The 19353-nt window shown below is 46.1% G+C and overlaps 1 protein-coding gene across 4 annotated transcripts in view; it reads left to right on the plus strand.

Annotated features, from left to right (window-relative positions):
- DLG2 (discs large MAGUK scaffold protein 2) overlaps window positions 1–19353 on the plus strand; it is a 1258440-nt gene that overhangs the window by 414959 nt on the left and 824128 nt on the right. The gene's annotated exons all lie outside the window — the stretch shown is intronic.

Here is a 19353-nt window from a genome sequence, read left to right on the forward strand (position 1 = left end):
GCTGCCGAGTGCTCACTGGGCCTCTCCCAGCCTCAAAAGAAGCTCACATGGCCCGATGAGTGTAGGCGGGGTGGTGGTTGTGAGTGTCTGGCACATTGGATGTGGTTCAAAGAGCTGCAGCCAGATTGTTGACCAGGGCTGGTTACAGGGAGCACACAAGTCCCCTGTTAAAACAGCTCCACTGGCTTCCAGTCTGTTTCCGGGCACAATTCAAAGTGCTGGTCATCACCTATAAAGCCTTCTACGGCTTGGGTCCAGGTTATCTGAAAGACCATATTCTCCCTTATGAGCCTGCCCATGCTTTGAGATCTTCTGGGAAAGCCCTTCTTTCAGTCCCACCATCTTCACAGGCGCGTCTCGTGGGAACATGGGAGAGGGCCTTCTCGGTGGCTGCTCCAGTTCTTTGGAACTCTCTTCCCGGGTAATCTGGCTCCCTCCTTGATATGCTTTTGGAAGCAGGCAAAAACTTCTTTGTTCTGGCAGGCCTTTGACGAATAATCTGGGCTTCTGTCTATGTTAAGGACTTGTAAAATTGTTGTGTATTTTAAAGTTTTAATGTTGTATTTTTAATTTTAATTTTTTTAAATTTTTGTACACTTCTTTTCCTAGGTTTTAAAATGTATATGTTTTAAATTTTGTAAGGCCGCCTTGAGGTCCAGTATTGGGCAAAAGGTGGGATACAAATAAATATAATAATAATAATAATAATAATAATAATAATAATAAGAGTTTGCCCACCCTTATGTAGCCAGTCAACAAAATCTCCAGTCTTTGCTTCTCTATTATATAGATAACATCTATACAGCATGTCTTTTCCCAGCCTGGTGCCTTCGAGGTGTGTTGGACTGCAACGCCCATCATTCCCAGCCACATCTCGAGCCAGTTGGGGAAGGCTGATTGGCCATGCTTGCTGGGGGTTGATGGGAGTTGCAGTCCAACAGAGGGATGGGCAACCCCGCGCTTTTCAAGTTTGCTAGGATTCTCCCGACAATTTCTGTGAACTGCTCAATTTCTATGAATTGGAAACTTGGGCGAATCAAACCGTGACCGAATAAGCACATATTCGACAATTTGCAAACATTTCTGGCGGACCCATGCTCGCATTTGAGCTCATGTTCAGAGCTTCGAATGGGGGCATGCCTGCATATTTAGCGTGCAAAAATAAAATCCCCATACATCCCTAGTCCAACACATCTGGAAGGCACCAGGCGGCTGACAAAGAAACGTGAATCAGAATCTTCTATTAAACTGCTCACCACAACAGAGGAGCACTGAGATAGCCAGTTCAAGAGGAAAGCAGCTAAAGAGATGGCACTCCCCCCCCCCCCCGAGTGTAAGAGTTCATCTGTCAGAAGATCACTCGAGGATAACACTGTGTCTCTGTTTTGATAGAGTTCAGGGGGGAAATATGTGAAAATCAGCAAGGAGTATGAGTTGTCATGCTTTGCTTTTAAGTCAATAGCCACAAGGAAGGAAGAAATTTCCCTCATGGATACTATTACATGTTCTCCCTTCACCACAGAGTTTTGTAAATCAGCATGTCGTTGTCCACCTGCTTTTCCAGTGTGATCCCTGCTGTGTTCTGCTGCACTCTTTTAAGAAAAATGTAGCAGGGAAGGTATTGATCCTTCGGCAAGTCCAGGAGTGTATATTAAAGTTATAATTGTACTGGGGCACGTTGTAAGTCATTGATGTCACCAGTGGAGTTTTTGGCAGTTCTTAGGAAGAAGGCACCCTCTCAGTGCCTGCTGTTCCTCTCCCCACTAATACACACACAACACCCCAGACATGGTCTCCCACTAATGGATGCCTTTTTTTTAGTGGCTCTCCCTCCTGGGGTCCTCCCTCTTCCCCATGAGTACCAGGGCTCACGAAACGGGCACAGGGGGCATCGGGGTTGAGGAGTTGAGCATTTTCACCATCTTTGGAATGACTCTCAGTGTCTTCCAGGGCTGAGCTCGTTGGTTGTGTTTGTTTATTTATTTATTTATTACATTTTTATACCGCCCAATAGCCGAAGCTCTCTGGGCGGTTCACAGAAATTAAAGCCATAATAAAACAACCAATCTCACCTTCGCACAGGATCGTGCCCATTTGCGCTATTGCGCAAATATCTTCTGAAGACAGAAACAACTGGGCATGTTTAGCCTGGAGAAGAGAAGATTGCGGGGAGACATGATAGCACTCTTCAAATACTTAAAAGGTTGTCACACAGAGGAAGGCCAGGATCTCTTCTCGATCCTTCCAGAGTGCAGGACACGGAATAATGGGCTCAAGTTACAGGAAGCCAGATTCCAGCTGGACATCAGGAAAAACTTCCTGACTGTTAGAGCAGTACGACAATGGAACCAGTTACCTAAGGAGGTTATGGGCTCTCCCACACTAGAGGCCTTAAAGAGGCAGCTGGACAACCATCTGTCAGGGATGCTGTAGGGTGGATTCCTGCATTGAGCAGGGGGTTGGACTCGATGGCCTTTTAGGCCCCTTCCAACTCTACTATTTTATGATTTTATGATTCTCTCCCTCTCTCCCTCTCTTTAAATGTCACTCCAGATTGTACCTCTTTACTTCCGGGACAACTCACTCGCATGTGGACCCTGAGGACGATCCCGGAAGTGGAAAAAACTGTGATCTTCCCTCCCCACTCTCCAAAAAGCTGCAGGTATAGATGAGACCCAGGCCATGGCTAGACCAGGCCTATATCCTGGGTTTGTTCCGGGGTCATCTGTTCATGTAAATAGCACACAAGGGATCCAGGGAGCAGCCAGGGATGACCCTGGGATGATCCCATGATATAGGCCTTGTCTAGCCATGGCCCCAGGAGTGCCACTGTCTATCAATGTCAACATTAGTAGGCTAGATGGACCAGTGGTCTGACTCAGTATAAGGTAGCTTCTGACATTCCGATATTCCTTGGAGCATGCGCCACATGCAGATATAAGAATTGGCTGCGGCAAACACTGCTGGAAGCAGTCAAGAATATAAACACAGTTTGCATTTTAATCCTGCCTTTGAAAGTTGTTAGGAAAACCATCACCACCACCCTACCATCCACCCACCCCAAAAAGCAGTGGAAGAGGGTATGCTTCTAGAACAAGGGAATCCACAAACTAGAAAAGAATCGGAGAGCTTCGGTAGAACCTGCAGCAAACGTATCCTCAAGCATCTGTATCCGATTCATCACCTCTTGAGTGGTGGTTTGCCAGGGGGGGGAAATGCACCATATCTTCAGAGAGGGAAAATGAATTCAATTCAGATAGCAGATGTAAGGCTATTCATTTGGGGAGTTCATTCAGAGCAGAGTCTATCCCTGCAGATGGTTGGGGGAAGGGCCAAGAAAAGCATGAATATGTTCCTTGTAAGCAATGGCAGAGTTAGGGAACGTTTACAGTTTCTTGGGATGGGGGAAGCTGACTCATTTTGTGAAACTTGACCTACTGTAATAAATTGTGGATGTGCACAAAATGATTATTCATCAGCAGTGTACTACTACTGAAGTGCTTCAAGTATATTGCAGCCTTTACCCGATTCATTTTTTCAAAGCAAACTGTGACGTCTGTCTCCATTGTTCTCATACTATGGGTGGGAAACCGTGGCTGAGAAATAGGGGACTTCTCCAAGGCCATCTCCTTCTAGCCATAGCTGTGCATGAGTCAGCCGTTCAACGCCGTCATAGTTCTACCCATGAACAATGCTGAGTAGTACAGATGCGCATTGGATTTGGATGAAGCGCGACAGCTGAGCAGAATCGGGCCCCTTCAAACGGTTTCTGCTCTTTCCCAAGGCAAAGTAGAAGCCATTCTGAAGCCACCAGAACTGAAGCCAGGCCACAATGGGGAGTCGTTACTGAATTATGACTGGAGATGCAGACATAGGGCGTTACTAGACAAGGCCTTAGCGCGCCTTGAGAGCCGGTTTCCCTGCTGTGCTTCCACATGACGCACAGGGGAATCCGGCTACAGGCCGCACTGAAGCCTCCTCTAATGCGCCATAAGCGAAGTCACTTATGGCGCGCCTCAGGCCGGAGCTGCGGAACGTCTAGAGACTCGCGAGTAGCCACAAAAAACCGCGGACTGGCCACAGCGCTGAGTGCTGTGCCCATCGGGCCAGGAGGGAGGATCCCGGGGGAGACGACGGGGGCTGGCACAGGGCGACGACGGAGGAGAGTGGAGGGCGGCATGGGAGACGATGGGGGCTGGCACAGGGCGACGACGGAGGAGGGCGGCATGGGAGACGACGGGGGCTGGCACAGGGCGATGACGGAGGAGGGCGGCATGGGAGACGACGGGGGCTGGCACAGGGCGATGACGGAGGAGGGTGGAGGGCGGCATGGGAGATGACGGGGGCTGGCACAGGGCGATGATGGAGGAGGGTGGAGGGCTGGCACAGGGGGCGAGGGAAAGGCAGCTGGGCACGGCACAGGAGGCGAGGGAAAAGCAGCTGGGCACACGGGGCTGGCACAGGGGTGAGGGGAGGACACGCATCAGGCACGGGGGGGAGGATGGGCGAGCGAGGGGGTCATCAGGCATTGGGAGGGGGGAGATGGGGCAGGCAGGGGGCCTTAATTTTTTGTAAAAAATCCCTTACCTTGCCTTCGGGCCGCACGTGGCCCCTTTAACCAAAAAATAATAATAATGGCCGACGCTGCAGGGCTTGCGTTGTCCCTACGCGTCGGCTGTCTAGGAGGCTGGGCAGCGCGCTTTGAAGTTAGCGCGCCGTCGCCCCGCCTCCCTGCCGGCTTATCCCAGCAGGTCTAGCAAAGCCCATAGTGAGCCAGTTCAAAAGACATGAGGGTGGTTGATAATCCACGGTGGCTTTCTAACCACTCCTGCATATGTGAGCAAGTGCTGGCTGGTTTTCCTACTTACCTTAATCAGGCATGGGTTGTTGTGACAGCCAAACCCAGCAAGGGTGGGTGGCTGCAGTGGTTAAAAAACCCACCACAATTCTACAACAGACCTTGTTCCTGGATGGTTTGTTAACCACCTGAGCCATCCTTGCTGTGTTCTGATGTACCGACAGCCATGCCCAGCGAGGGTAATTAGGGAAATCAGCTGGTCCCTGTCAGTGGCCTTAGCAAGACCTACCTCTTATCATGCGACAGAGGAGGGAAGATCTCATGTTGTGTTTAATGCGAGATCCTTCCTCCGTTTACACGTGAGGTGCGACGATCTCAGGATGAGAGGCGTCGCGCCCACCATTTTTAAAAAAGAAACAGCAAAGGTGTTTTTAAAGGAACAGCAAAGGTAGGTGTTTTTTTTAAAAAATAATTTAATTTCCGCACTCCCCCCACCTTACCCCCGATGGGCGCTGCGCCCCGATGGGCGCGGCTCCCAGCTCCGCAGCACCGGGCCACATGTTCCGCGGTCTAGGGCTCACCCCGGGACTATGGAAAAACCGGGGCCAAAGGAAGGGCTATATCCCAGGGCAAGGGAGGCATGATCCCTCCCTGATCCCCTGTGTGTCATGTGGATGCACATGGATGATCCCGGGGTTTGCCCCAGGATAAAGCCCCATCTAGCTAAGGCCTCTGTCTCTTCTCCAAATAGTGTCTTTTGGTTTCATTTCTCTAAAACAGTGGGAATGGGGGCTGGGGAGAGGGTGGTTGAGTGACTGACAGGTCCACCTAGGGTGCCTTTTACCAGGGACTCCAATTCCTGTGCTTTGGAGGAAGGCAAGGATGGGAATGTGATTCCACCAGGTTTCAGTATGAAAAAGCCTTGTACTGCTTTTCATTCATCATAACTCCAGAACCTCTGCACCTAGTCTTCTGAAACTTTGTAGGTTACATCTCCATAACCTATGCCACTTTCATACCAAGAAGCCAAAAAGATGGGGGAGAGGAGAAGCAAATCACCCTCCCTCCAAATTGCAGACTCACCCTACACGAGCACCTATCCATCTGAAACTTTGCCAGTTTCATACTTTGGGACACCTCTACGCTGCCTGACATTTTCAAAACAATGGTCCACAAAGAATATAGAGGGATTAGTTCATCCTCTTTGAGATATCCTCCAAGTATCAAGTCTGCTCTTGTATGAAAGATTCTGTGCCTATTTATCGGAAATGTGGCAGGCTTGATCATAGAATCATAGAATAGTAGAGTTGGAAGGGGCCTACAAGGCCATCGAGTCCAACCCCCTGCTCAATGCAGGAATCCACCCTAAAGCATCCCTGACAGATGCTTGTCCAGCTGCCTCTTGAAGGCTTCTAGTGTGGGAGAGCCCACCACCTCCCTAGAAGGGACAACTAGAAGGGACAATCCCCTTAGAAGAGACAACTATCCTTTCAAATGTCACCCATTTCTACCAAAGTATTCATCAATTCCCTTAAAAAGAATTATTTTAAAATATACAGGTTGGTTGGGCAAAACCCCTGCACTTTTTAAAAAACTTTTGGCAGGCATTATCCCCACCTAAAGGGCTACTGTGCCTATAATTAGAATCCTATTCTGATAAAGAGAAACTGATAAGCTCTTTCACCCTCATAACAGGAAATAAAAGGAATGAAGCATGGGTTTTTGGTTCAGACTCGATTCACAAGTCAAAGTGGATGGCCTCCAGATCAGTCCAAGCAGATTTTCCAAACTGCCAAATTGGGGTCTGAGTCAAAACTAGGGGTGTGCACGGACCCCCCGCTCCGCTTCACTTGCAGATCCGCCATTTTCCGGATCGTGCCGCTCCGCCCCGCCCCCGCTCCGCCCACTTCCGCTCCGCTCTGCTCGGAGCTCCGGATCCGGATCGGAGCTCCGTTTTCCCCCCCCCATAGGCTTGCATTGAAAGCTAAAAAATTATACAACTTTTTTTCTGTTCAAGTTAGAAACCTCATGTTTGGCACCATGACACCTCATGGGGGTATACACACGCACGCCAAGTTTCAAAGCAATCCCATCATCCCCTGATTTTTGGGGAATTTTTGAAAATCGGGCACCCCATTCACACCCCTTTCCATAGCTCCGTCAATTTGCACGTTAGAAACCTCAAACACGCCACCATGAAAGCTTATCCAGGGATACATACGCACGCCGAGACTCAAGGCAGTCCCATCATCCCCTGATTTTTGGGGAATTTATGAAAATCCAACACCCCTTTCCATAGCTCCGTCAATTTTGCACGTTAAAAAAAAACCTCAAACTCACCACCATGACAGCTTATCCAGGGATACATACGCACGCTGAGACTCAAGGCAGTCCCATCATCCCCTGTTTTTTGGCGGGGCTTAAACCTGCAAAATTTGGAACTTCCAAAACTCCAAGTGAGCGCAGGAAGGACTTCTCCCCTGAGTCAAAGCCACACACACACAACATCCCTGCGAGGTGGGCAGGGGAGGAGGGAGGGAAGGCAGGCAGGCATGCAGCTGGCATTTCTGGGGGCATAAGGAAGTGAGCCAAGGATAAGCCAGTAATGCATATAAAATGGAATAAATCAATAAATAAACAAAGGAGGGGTGGAATTAAAAGCAGCAGTGTTGCTGAATAAACAGCAAGAAGATTTTTTTTAAAAAAGGCTATATCTGTCTTTTACCAGCAATAGGGGGACGTGCCCGGGGGAGGGGGAAGCAGCTGCCAGTTCAACTCAAGACAGCCACCAACAGCTCTGAGATTAAGAAGTAAACGCTCACTTCAACTCATAACAGGCATCGCTCCACCACTAAGAAATGAACGCTCACTTCGACTCATGATAGGCATTGCTCCACCATTTTACTCTCTTTGGAAGGCTCTAATGGCCTTCCAGTGCAGGAGAGAGTGGGGGCACGTCCACGATGAGATGCCCTAGGGGAGCTCATCCCCTTGCACCACATCTTTTCAGTTGTTCCCCAAAGTTAGGGTGGGTAGCAGTGCTGTGTTTCTATCTCTTATTCTTGGCTTAGTATATGATTTCAGGTTGTGTTTGTGCATTTGGTGGGGCTACTGTTTTAAAAAACACTGGGAAAAGCCCGTTCAGATGAAGAAAGAGAAGTTTCCCAGAATCCCAAGTTACCCGTTTTGCCTATGCCCTCCTCTAACTTTGGGATCATGTGATCATGACCGGGAGCTGACTCTGCCCCTCAGCTCTTTGAAAAAGGTATTTTTCCCGCCGATTTTTTAAAAACTTCTAGTGCGCGACCCGCACGATGCAGAAAGTTGAGAGTAGTCTCAAAATGACCCCCATCCACGACTCTCTGTGCACAAGAATTTTCAGAACGATAGCTTAAAAACCAACCCAGTTATGCCCGAGTCTTTCCCTCAATGCAATCCTATGGGCGAAAAGCCGAAAACGCCGTTTGAGCCGCGCGGTTGACCCGATTTTCACAAAAATATAGCACGCGACCCGCACGACGCAGAGAGGTGAGAGTGGTCTCAAAATGACCCCCATCCACGACTCTCTGAGCACAAGAATTTCCAGAACGATAGCTTCAAAAAGAACGTAGTTATCCGCGATGATTTGCCGCAATGCAATCCTATGGCGAAATGTTTTCAAGATGGCGACCGGAGCGCTCCGCCTGAACTAGGAGCACCAAAAAATGGTCGCTTCTCTTCGCCTTGCTTCTAGGGGTCCGCGGTCTGCTCCTACTCCGCCTCTGGGTAAGGCGGAGCAGGCCAATTCGCTACTGCTTCTACGCTCCTAATCGGAGCGGATCACACCCCTAGTCAAAACTGTGTTTTGCTTCTTTTTATGCACAGTGCCTGGTTTATATAGGTGCTCTAGGAATAATAATTATAAGAATACACTTTCCACACACTCAGTGTTTTCTTTAAGTAGCAGTTGGGGAGATATAAAATATGTATTTCCAATGTAAGCGTCAGCAGTAACAGTATGTAATCTATAAAAGAAATCTAGGTGGCCAAATGCTTTCTTTTAGGTGCTCTTCCCCTAAGGTTTACATGGAATGCAGCATCAGCACAGGTCAACCTTCCTCAACATGTTGTCCTCTTGACATATCAGACTACAATTCCCATACTCCCCTGTCCAGTAGTCAGGAATGTTGGGAGCTATAGTAAAAACATCTGGGGACCACAGTTTGGAGAAGGCTGGCCAAGAGTGAAATGCAGAGCTTGAATATGGAGATTCCATATGGGGAAGGACTCTAGAGCAGTGACAGAACTTACGCTTTGCATGCAGAAGGCCCTAGGTTCAAGCATTTCCTCCAGATCTTGTTGGACTACAACTCCCATCTTCTCTGCCCATTGCCCATGCTGGCTGGGGATGATGGGAGCTGGGGGTCCAACAACAATACTACAAACGAGAAAGATCTTGGAATTGTTGTAGATCACAAGCTGAATATGAGCCAACAGTGCGATATGGCTGCAAGAAAGGCCAATGCTATTTTGAGCTGCATTAATAGAAGTATAGCTTCCAAATCACGTGAGGTACTGGTTCCTCTCTATTCGGCCCTGGTTAGGCCTCATCTAGAGTATTGCGTCCAGTTCTGGGCTCCACAATTCAAGAAGGACGCAGACAAGCTGGAGCGTGTTCAGAAGAGGGCAACCAGGATGATCAGAGGTCTAGAAACAAAGCCCTATGAAGAGAGACTGAATGAACTGGGCATGTTTAGCCTGGAGAAGAGAAGATTGAGGGGAGACATGAGAGCACTCTTCAAATACTTAAAAGGTTGTCACACAGAGGAGGGCCAGGATCTCTTCTCGATCCTCCCAGAGTGCAGGACACGGAATAACGGGCTCAAGTTAAAGGAAGCCAGATTCCAGCTGGACATCAGGAAAAACTTCCTGACTGTTAGAGCAGTGCGACGGTGGAATCAGCTACCTAGGGAGGTTGTGGGCTCTCCCACACTAGAGGCATTCAAGAGGCAGCTGGACAAGCATCTGTCAGGGATGCTTTAGGGTGGATTCCTGCATTGAGCAGGGGGTTGGACTCGATGGCCTTGTAGGCCACTTCCAACTCTGCTATTCTATGATTCTATGATTCTATGAACATCAGGTGTAGAAAGACTTGCTCTGGAGAACATGGAAAGCTATTGCCCATCAGAGCAGGAAATACTGGACTGGATGAACCAAAGAGGTTCACTGAATCCTCAAGCAACATTTCTGAGGAAGTTCAAGGGAAGCCAAAGTAGTTTTGAGAAGAGGCTAGCAAAATTCTCCCAGGGGCCTTTTGGGACACAAACCCTTTGAGACACGTACTCCTACCTGCCTACAGTCACGTTCTGACATTATGTCAAACCCAGCTCTGTGATTTTTCAACTTCTATAATACATTTGTTTTAATAGAAGGCAGCATTTTAATGGTGACATTTGAGGTAATTAGCTTCCTAATGAGCTCGCTGTCAGTAATGTTTTTGGGTTCCTGAATTGGCACATGCAGGTTATGTCTATTGAATGCAAATTCTAAATTATTGATTTCCCCATCCCCCCCCCCCCGTGTAACCTGAGTTTCGCTCCAGAAACAGAATGACGTCAACAGTTTTTATACTGTTGTTCTTATGTTTTTGATGGTTTTAAATTTTATATACTTTTAAAAAAATGTTTACTGTTTTTAACTTTTGTAAATCGCACAGAGTGGTGGTTATATAAATGTAATAAATAAATAAATAAATAAATAGTGATCTGTTTACATAGGGCATGTCTACATCAGCCCTATATCCCGGGATTGTCGTGGGATCGTTCCTGTGCATCCAAATACCACACAGGGGATCCCAGGAGCAGGGAGGGATGATCCCTCCATTTTCCTGGGATAACCCTTAGGTGTAGAAAGGGCCATGGAGCGCAAGGAAAGAATGGAAGGGAATGATTACACACAGTGCAGGATCAGTAGTTAGAAACAACTGATTAACGTGGATATGGCAGAAGAGGCCAATACTTAATGCAGACTTACATTTCAGTTGTGTTTTTAGAAGGATGCAGGATACAAATAGAGGGTTTAAAAACCCACCACCACCACCACCACATGATTAATCTGTTTTAGGTGAGAGGAGGAGAATAAAAGATAAAATGGCTTTCGTTTTGTTTTTTAAATATGCCCGGCTGAGAAGCTACTGCCGGTTTGAGGAGTGGAGAGGCTGATAAGAAATGAAGGCCCATACATCTTGAGTGCGTGAAAGGAAAGAGATGTAGAGCGTTCAAATGCTTAGAAAAGGTGCCTTTTTTAAAAAAAATATGACAGTAGGTAAAGGCTTCCTACCACAAAGTCTCACCTTTATGGTGGCTTCACAATTGCACTCCCTCGTTTGTACCTTTAATGTGAGTTTCAAGGAGCAGCCAAACTACAGCTTAAGACATACCCCTTGGTGATGTGTGAATGGACGTATTCAGACAACACAGTAAGCTTGGTTAGGCCCTTTACTTGACACACTGTGTGTTGAGAGAGAGAGAGAGAGAGAGAGAGAGAGAGAGAGAGAGAGAGAGAGAGAGAGAGAGAGAGAGAGAGAGAGAGAAAGCCAATACTGCTCCCTCAGCCTCATGGCTGTGTAGTGATTCCCATTTTTTTTCCTGACTTAAGGGACATCTTTGTCCTTGCTCAATGTACATTTCAGCCAAGCTGAGCTGTCAAGTGAGGGCTGAGAACCAGTAAAGACAAGGGAGGTTTAAAGTTATTGCTCACCCTGCGTTTTAAGTAACTGATCTGATCCACTTTTCCCGAACTAAAATGCAGATTGAAATTGTTGATGTTAATTATTTATTTCATTACATTTCTATACTGCCCAATAGCCAACGTTCCTTATTAGCTAATTATCCTTCAACTTTGGTGCATTTTAGGATAATATGTATACAAAAATGCATATTTCAGGGTAGAATGCATACTAAAATTGCGTATTTAGTTAAAAAAATAGACTGAACATAATGTAAATATTCATGCTTTTTGAAAAATAAAAATAAAATCACAGGTCGATACAGACATGGGACTTATGAATGAATATGTACCTGACCTTGATCACAAGTAGATTGCTAGACTGATCTATTCCTCCTTCATGAAGATTATTGCTGCCCAAGCAAAGTCCCATCCTGAACAGCAAACTTTGGGCCTTGCTAGACGAGGTCTTAGCGCACTGTGAGGCCCGGTTTCCCTGCTGTGCATCCAGATGACGCACAGGGGAATCCGGGGTCAGGCCGTGCTGAGACCTCATTTGAACCGCCATAAGCGAAATCGCTTATAGGGCGGTTTTTTCCGCAGTCCCGGCCTGAGGTCTAGCAGAGTCCATGGCTTTTTGCGGCTACTCGCTTACTCGTGAGTAGCCGGGAAAAGCCACGGACTGGGCACAGCGCTCATACGAGCGCTGTGCCCATCCGGCCGGGGGGGGGGATCCGGGGGGGAGATGGGGGAAAGGCCGGAATGGCAGAGGGCGGCACAGACATCGGGGACGGGGGGATGGCGGAGGGCGGTGCAGACATCGGGGACAGGGGGATGGCGGAGGGCGGCACAGACATCGGGAATGGGGGGATGGCGGAAGGCAGCGCAGACATCGGGGACGGGGGGATGGCGGAGGGCGGCGCAGACATCGGGGACGGGGAGGGAGGGCAGGGAAAGAGTGGGCAGGGGGCATGGGGGGATCAGGAGCGGGTGGGGGGCTTAATTTAAAAAAAACCACTTACCTTGTCCGGAGTCTTCAGGGCGCACGTGGCCCCTTTAACACTAAAAAAAAAAAAAAAATGGCCGATGCTGCAGGGCTTTCAGAGTCCCTGTGCGTCATGCGTGTAGGAGGCGGGGCAGCGCGTGCTAAAGTTAGCGTGCCGTTGCCCCGCCTCCCTGCCGGCCTATCCGGCTAGTCTAGCAAGGCCCTTTGATTACCTTTCTTGTGGAGGCAATTCAATGGCCAGCTTGGTTGGGTGCAGTTATTGCATTGCTTTGAAGGAGGGTGAGCAGCGGTTATTTTATGATTGCCTGAAGCATGGAATACAACTACTGTCTAGTAATTCAGTCTAATAATTTCAGCGTTGCTGATTATTATTATTATTATTATTATTATTATTATTAGTAGTAGTAGTAATGGTACATCACAAATATTATATTATCACAGCAATCCTCACAGCAATCTTCCCCAACTTCGTACCCTTCAGATGTGTTGGACTACAATTCCTAGCATTCTCAGCCAGCATGGCCATTGGGGGAATCTGGGAGTTGTAGTCCAACACGTCTGGAGGACTTGAGGAAGGCTTCCTTACAGCAACCTGTAAGGTAGGCAAGTCATGGCTGATGGTACATGCAAACTATACACCACTTGCTGGGGAACATGGGCGATAGGATGCTGTTGCACCCATGTCCTGCTTGTGGGTTTCTGGTTGAGAGCTGGTTGGCCACCGTGTGAACAGAGTGCTTGGCTAGATGGACCCTTGGTCTGATCCGGCATAGCTCTTCTTATGTTCCAAACTGGGGACTCCTAGCTCATGCTCTTAGCTACCGTACCACACCAGTTGAAGGATTCAGTGGCCTCCCAGTAGCCCAATCCTCAATCGCTTTAAACAAAACCTCACACATGTATCTACTCCTCAATTCTGTGAACTCCTGAATGGATGAAACCTGATTATTTCTAAACTTCATGAGGGGGGGGGGTCCTACATATGGGAGGGGACTGAGCACATTGGTTAGCATTCTGTGATCAACTCAGTCCGCCTCACAGACAAGTTCCTCAGATGGTGGAGCCAGGCCAGAATCAACAGATTTACAGGACCAGGTGGGACCTTATTGGCTAATTGTGTCACCTGACCACTACTAAGTTAGTGGCTGCAACACCACTGTCTGGCGACCTGCTGTGAGGGCGCTACAACACAAGTCAGGAGTTCTTTCTCTAATTTATCTTCTGTTCATTTAAATGTTTGTACCCTACCTTGTCCTCCTCATTATTACTATTTCACAGGACACCTTGGTGGAACAGGGAACAAAGTTACTGGACCCTGCTGCTCTTGGCTCCAGGTCTCAGACACTTCCTGCCCTACATATACCCTTCCCCTGAGCCAGCTTATTGGCTTTGGAAATCAATTGCTTAGCTTAGTTATATTTTGGCAGTATAAACATGTTCCATGCAACAATTTTGGATTTCAATACCCAATAAACATGTGTTGCTTTGAAGAATCTGCATTGCCCACTAGATAATATTATTGGCATGGATATGTTATTTAGTACAGAAGGACAAATTAATCCCCATTGCTTTTCTGGAGGTTGATTTGTGTACACAAATTTGCATCATAGTTTTCACTCTGTTGTTGACTTGATCATTCTCATTTCGGGGGGGGTGGAAACACACCCTCTTTCAATATCCATGTTTGCTGAATGACAAATGAGTAAAGCATTTTTTCATTAGTTATTTTCCTTAGCAAAATCTTTAATATTTTAGATGGTGCTATACAGATGCTACTATTTAATAGGAAAGGTGTTTACCTAATTGTATATTTATACTTTGCAATTGCATTTTAATTTTAAATAAGACTCATTTGTAAGGACTACAAGAATGCTTGAGCGGAATCAACTTACTTTGTTTTGAGTTCATGAGTGTAAAAAACCCAAAAACGATTTACATTTTCAGCAATGTTCAGCACTTGCTGCAAATATGTTTGCATAGTTTCAGTATTCTTCTTCTTCTTCATCTTAGCTTCATTTTCCTTCTTCCTATTTGACATCACTGCCCTTAGCTATATCTGTCCACAGTGCTGTTTGATCCATTTGGCTGTGGTGACTTAAATGATTTTGTCGATGATGTCACAATGCCACATTTGATGCCATGTGATGATGTCACAGACACACACAGGCTGAGTTTGGACGTCAGCTAATCAACAGTTGTTTCCCATTCTGTTCCTATTACACCCCCCCCCCCACCCCAGTTGATTAGCGGGTTGTCCGAACTCAGCCATATACAAAACCATTTGGGCCACCACAACCCAGAGGAATAAATGGCAGCTGTAGGTAAAGGAAGACGAGGAGAGTGAGGGTAGAGTGAAAGCGAAATGGCACTGAAACGTTGGATGAGCTGAGCTTGGTTTTGGTAGTTCATTCGGCTACGTCAGATGTGCTGCATTCGAAGTGAATGTGAAAATCAGATAATATTTGGCACAGCTCTAACTGTGGGTTTTAATCAGTTCAAATGCCAGATTAATCAACTAAAGCCTGGTGAGGGCCAATTGTAGTGGATTGGGTAAATTAGGTAAAGGAGGACTGGGCTCCTGTATCTTTAACAGTAGCATAGAAAAGGGAATTTCTGCAGGTGTCATTTGTATGCATGCAGAACCTGGTGGAATTCTGTCTTCATTACAACAGTTAAAGCTGCAGGAGCCCTGCCCTCTTTTGTATCTGGTCACTTTAGTATAGCTCCTTCTATACTAGAGTGAGTATAAATACACTTAAGCAGACAGCTTTGCTTGCTTGACTGTGAAAACACGCACCCTCCTTCCTTTTCCCACGATTTTCATTCGTTTTTAAGAGAAGGGGGGGTCTGGTCTGTTGGCATCAAAGAGGAAGGGATGAAAAATATAGCAGAGCAGGCTAAAGCGAACCAAACAGCTTTGACACTGGCTGACTTTCCAAAGACCGCGGTGAAGAATTAGCCATTGTTTCACAGCCGACACACAACCCCTGGAAAGGTCAGCTCTCTAAAATGTCGCAAGACTTCCATTCTGAACCAACATAGCCAGATAAATGGCTACAGGCGTGTTTCTATGTCCTGGACCTGCATTTGTCTCTTCACATTACCTGACGGTAACTCCCTGAACAAGCTGTTCTTTTACAGAACCCATCTAAAAATATCAGAGATTGAATTCCCCCACCCACCCACCCATGTGGAAGTGACATAGCCTATACTTCATGTGTATGTGTGTGTGTGTAATTGTGTGATGAGCCAACATGAGTTAAAGATGTGTAAGAAACCCTGCAACGAAGGCCTGGGGTGAAAGTAGTATATAAAAGGCAGGACCCACACTACTGCTTTATAGCGGTATTGAAGTGTACTGCAGAATTTACACTACTGCTTTATAGTGGTACTGAAGTGCAATGACAACTGTTGGGGCCCATTGACACATCCACACCAAGCTGGATATTCCACTATGAAAGCCATATACGGGCCGTAGCTAGACGGGGCAAAATCCCGGGGTGATCCCCGGGATCGTCCCTGTGCATTTACATGACGCACAGGGGATCCTGGGATCAGGGAGCAATGATCCCTCCCTTGCCCTGGGATCTCGCCCTACCCTTTGAGCCTGGTTTTTCCGCAGTCTCGGGCTCAGCCCGAGACCGCAGAATGTGTGGCTGGGCATCACAGTTTGTCCTCCATTTGTACTCATGCAGATACAATATTAAAAACAAAACACTAAAAACATAAACATTAAAAGCACACCATTAAAACAGCTACAGTCAAAACTACTTAAGGAGCAGCAAAACGGAGTGGCGTGATCAGCTTACTGACAGCCCAGGGAAACCCTGGGTGAAAAGGTGCATTTGTAGGAGATATTTGAAAGATGTCACATTTATTGCTTCCCGAACTGCATGGGGGAGGGTTTCCCAAAGAAAACAAGGTGTTGGGTAAGGTTTCTAGACTAGTTTTCTGCCTGAAATGCGAGTCTCCTGTTTGCAGGGAATTTCTTTCTCTAGGAGGACAAAACAACCCCCTCTTGCAGTCCAGAGTGGTACAGTTCAGTGACTAGAGTTGGCTACTATAATCACAGACACTACTGGCTGCCTACTACAGCCATCATAATGCTTGAGGTTACTGTATTATGTAGGGTGACCATATGAAAAGGAAGACAGGGCTCCTGTATCTTTAAGAGTTGCATAGAAAAGGGAATTTCTGCAGGTATCATTTGTATATATTGAGAACCTGGTGGAGTTCCTTCTTCATCACAACAGTTAAAGGTGCAGGAGCTATACTAGAGTGACCAGATTTAAAAGAAAGCAGGGCACCTGCAGCTTTAACTGTTGTGATGAAGAGGAAATTTCACAAGGTTCTCCATATATCCAAATGACACCTGCAGAAATTCCCTTTTCAATACAACTGTTAAAGATAAAGGAGCCCTGTCCTTTTCATATGGTTGCCCTAAATTATGCAATGTGCAGGTGTAGTTTTGGTAGCTCCACACATTTCCCTCAGGCGACTCCACCCTTTTTCAAATTTGCATTTTTAATTTTTTTTATATATTTGAATGTGGTTGTTGTTGTTGTTGTGTTAATTGCATTGCAAATTAATTGGAAATGTACAGACTTTGACCACAGATTGTGTTCAAATCTACGACATGCAAAGTGGGTCAATTCTGATCAAAAATGAACTGAAACAAATTCCTCATATGTTCCTAATCTACCCACTCCTGATCTTATTTGACTAATCAAATGTCTTATTAGATCCTTGTGATATAGGGCGGGATACACACACACACACACACAACCATACATACAGAGAGTTAACTTTCAAACAAATAAGAACGGTAGAATTGGCAGCTTCATCTAAACAGCAGTTAGAATAAAATAAACCCAATTAGACTTGATCACACTTGGAGGTTAAAAGCTCACCTAAAAAAAGAATTGAGTTTTATCTGCCATCTAAATAGGCCAGACTTTCAGATCTGGTGAATCTCACGTGGTCACGGGTTTTGGAAGGCAGGCCCGCCGGAGAAAATGCTTGATTTATTGCCAAGTTAGCCTCTAAAGGAGCAATAAGAGAGGTGAATTACTACATCTCACTAGCTTGAAAGGTTTTAAAAGTAACAGGAACCAACACTTTCTTAGCTGATTTTCTGATTTATTTAAAACATTTACATCCTGCCTTCCTTCAATGAGCCCAAGGTGGCTAACACTGTAAGTTACAAAACGGACTTAGCCATTTAATAATGAAAATAAAATAAAATAAAATAAAGCAGACATAAAACCCTAAAGCAACAGAGAGGGACTATCAAGGCAGTGGAAATGAGCAGGCCTAATTATCAACTGTCTTCCCCTACCCCAACACACTAAATTCACTAAGATGGCACATTGTTTTTACTGCTTTTAAATTATATGTTGTTTTAACTTGGTTCATGGTTTAATTTGTTTTTAGCTGTGTGTATTTATTGTTTTATACTGTATGCTTTTATCCGTACGCCGCCCTGATATCTTAATGATACAAATGTTTTAAATAAATAAATAAACACACAGACACACACATCGCACACCAGGTGAAAACAAATGCCAACCAGGAGATTAATACTTCTCTAGTTCTTGCTCACCTTCCAAAAGGTGATGAGCTATTGTACTGAAACAGAACAGGGAAGGAGGGAGCGTAGGTGGGCGCCATTATCAAAGAAAGTATCATCCATGGAAGGTCAAACACCTTAAATAGTTCTCCCACATCTCCTTTCAGATTTGTCAAGGCTATTGTGACTTCGCACTGTTCGGTTTCATCCATCCTTCCAAAGGAGGAAGTGGCAAATCGCACCCCCCCCCCCCCCCAATATGCAGAAAGGAGCATATCAGCAAGCTCCATGAACAAGGTGATATAGGTCTTGCCAGGAAAACAGTCAGTTCTATCCCAGCAAGAAATTCAAAGAGGCAACTCTGCAGTATCAAAACTGGAGAAAAAAGGCATGGCCATGGGGAGAACTTTTGTGCCCACCAATATAAGGTGGCTTTGTAGGAGGGGTTATGTTTTAAGTAGGGTTGCCATATGAAAAAGAGGACAGGGCTCTTGTATCTTTAACAGTTGCATAGAAAAGGAAATTTCTGCAGGTGTCATTTGTATATTTGGGGAACCTGGTGAAATTCCCCCTTCATCACAATAGTTAAAGCTGCAGGAGCTATACTAGAGTGACCAGATTTAAAAGAGGGCAGGGCACCTGCAGCTTTAACTGTTGTGTTGAAGAGGAAATTTCACGAGGTTCCCCATATATAGAAATGACACCTGCTGAAATTTCCTTTTCAATACAACTGTTAAAGATACAGGAGCCCTGTCCTCCTTTCCATATGGTCACCCTAGTTTTAAGAGGGTGTCAAGGTTCCTTCTATGTCAACCTGCATCCCCTAAGCAGCTCCTTAAGGATATTTTGCCTCCTTAAGCGTCCCACTTTCCTTCCTTTCTCTTCCCAATAACATGGGGTTTTGGTTGTACATGAGTAACACGCCAGACACTTTAGGTTTAATACAACAGCTTACTAGAATATTAAAATAACCAACGTACAAGTAGGGTGACCATATGAAAAGGAGGACAGGGCTCATATATCTTTAACAGTTGCATAGAAAAGGGGATTTCAGCAGGTGTCATTTGTATATATGGAGATTTGTATATCATTACAACAGTTAAAGGCACAGGAGCTATACTAGATTTAAAAGAGGGCAGGGCACCTGCAGCTTTAACTGGTGTGATGAAGAGGAAATTTCACCAGGTTCCCCATATATACAAATGACACCTGCTGAAATTCCCTTTTCAATACAACTCTTACAGATACAGGAGCCCTTTCCTCCTTTTCATATGG

This window comes from Elgaria multicarinata, chromosome 5 (assembly GCF_023053635.1).
Source record: "Elgaria multicarinata webbii isolate HBS135686 ecotype San Diego chromosome 5, rElgMul1.1.pri, whole genome shotgun sequence".
Lineage (NCBI taxonomy): Eukaryota > Metazoa > Chordata > Lepidosauria > Squamata > Anguidae > Elgaria > Elgaria multicarinata.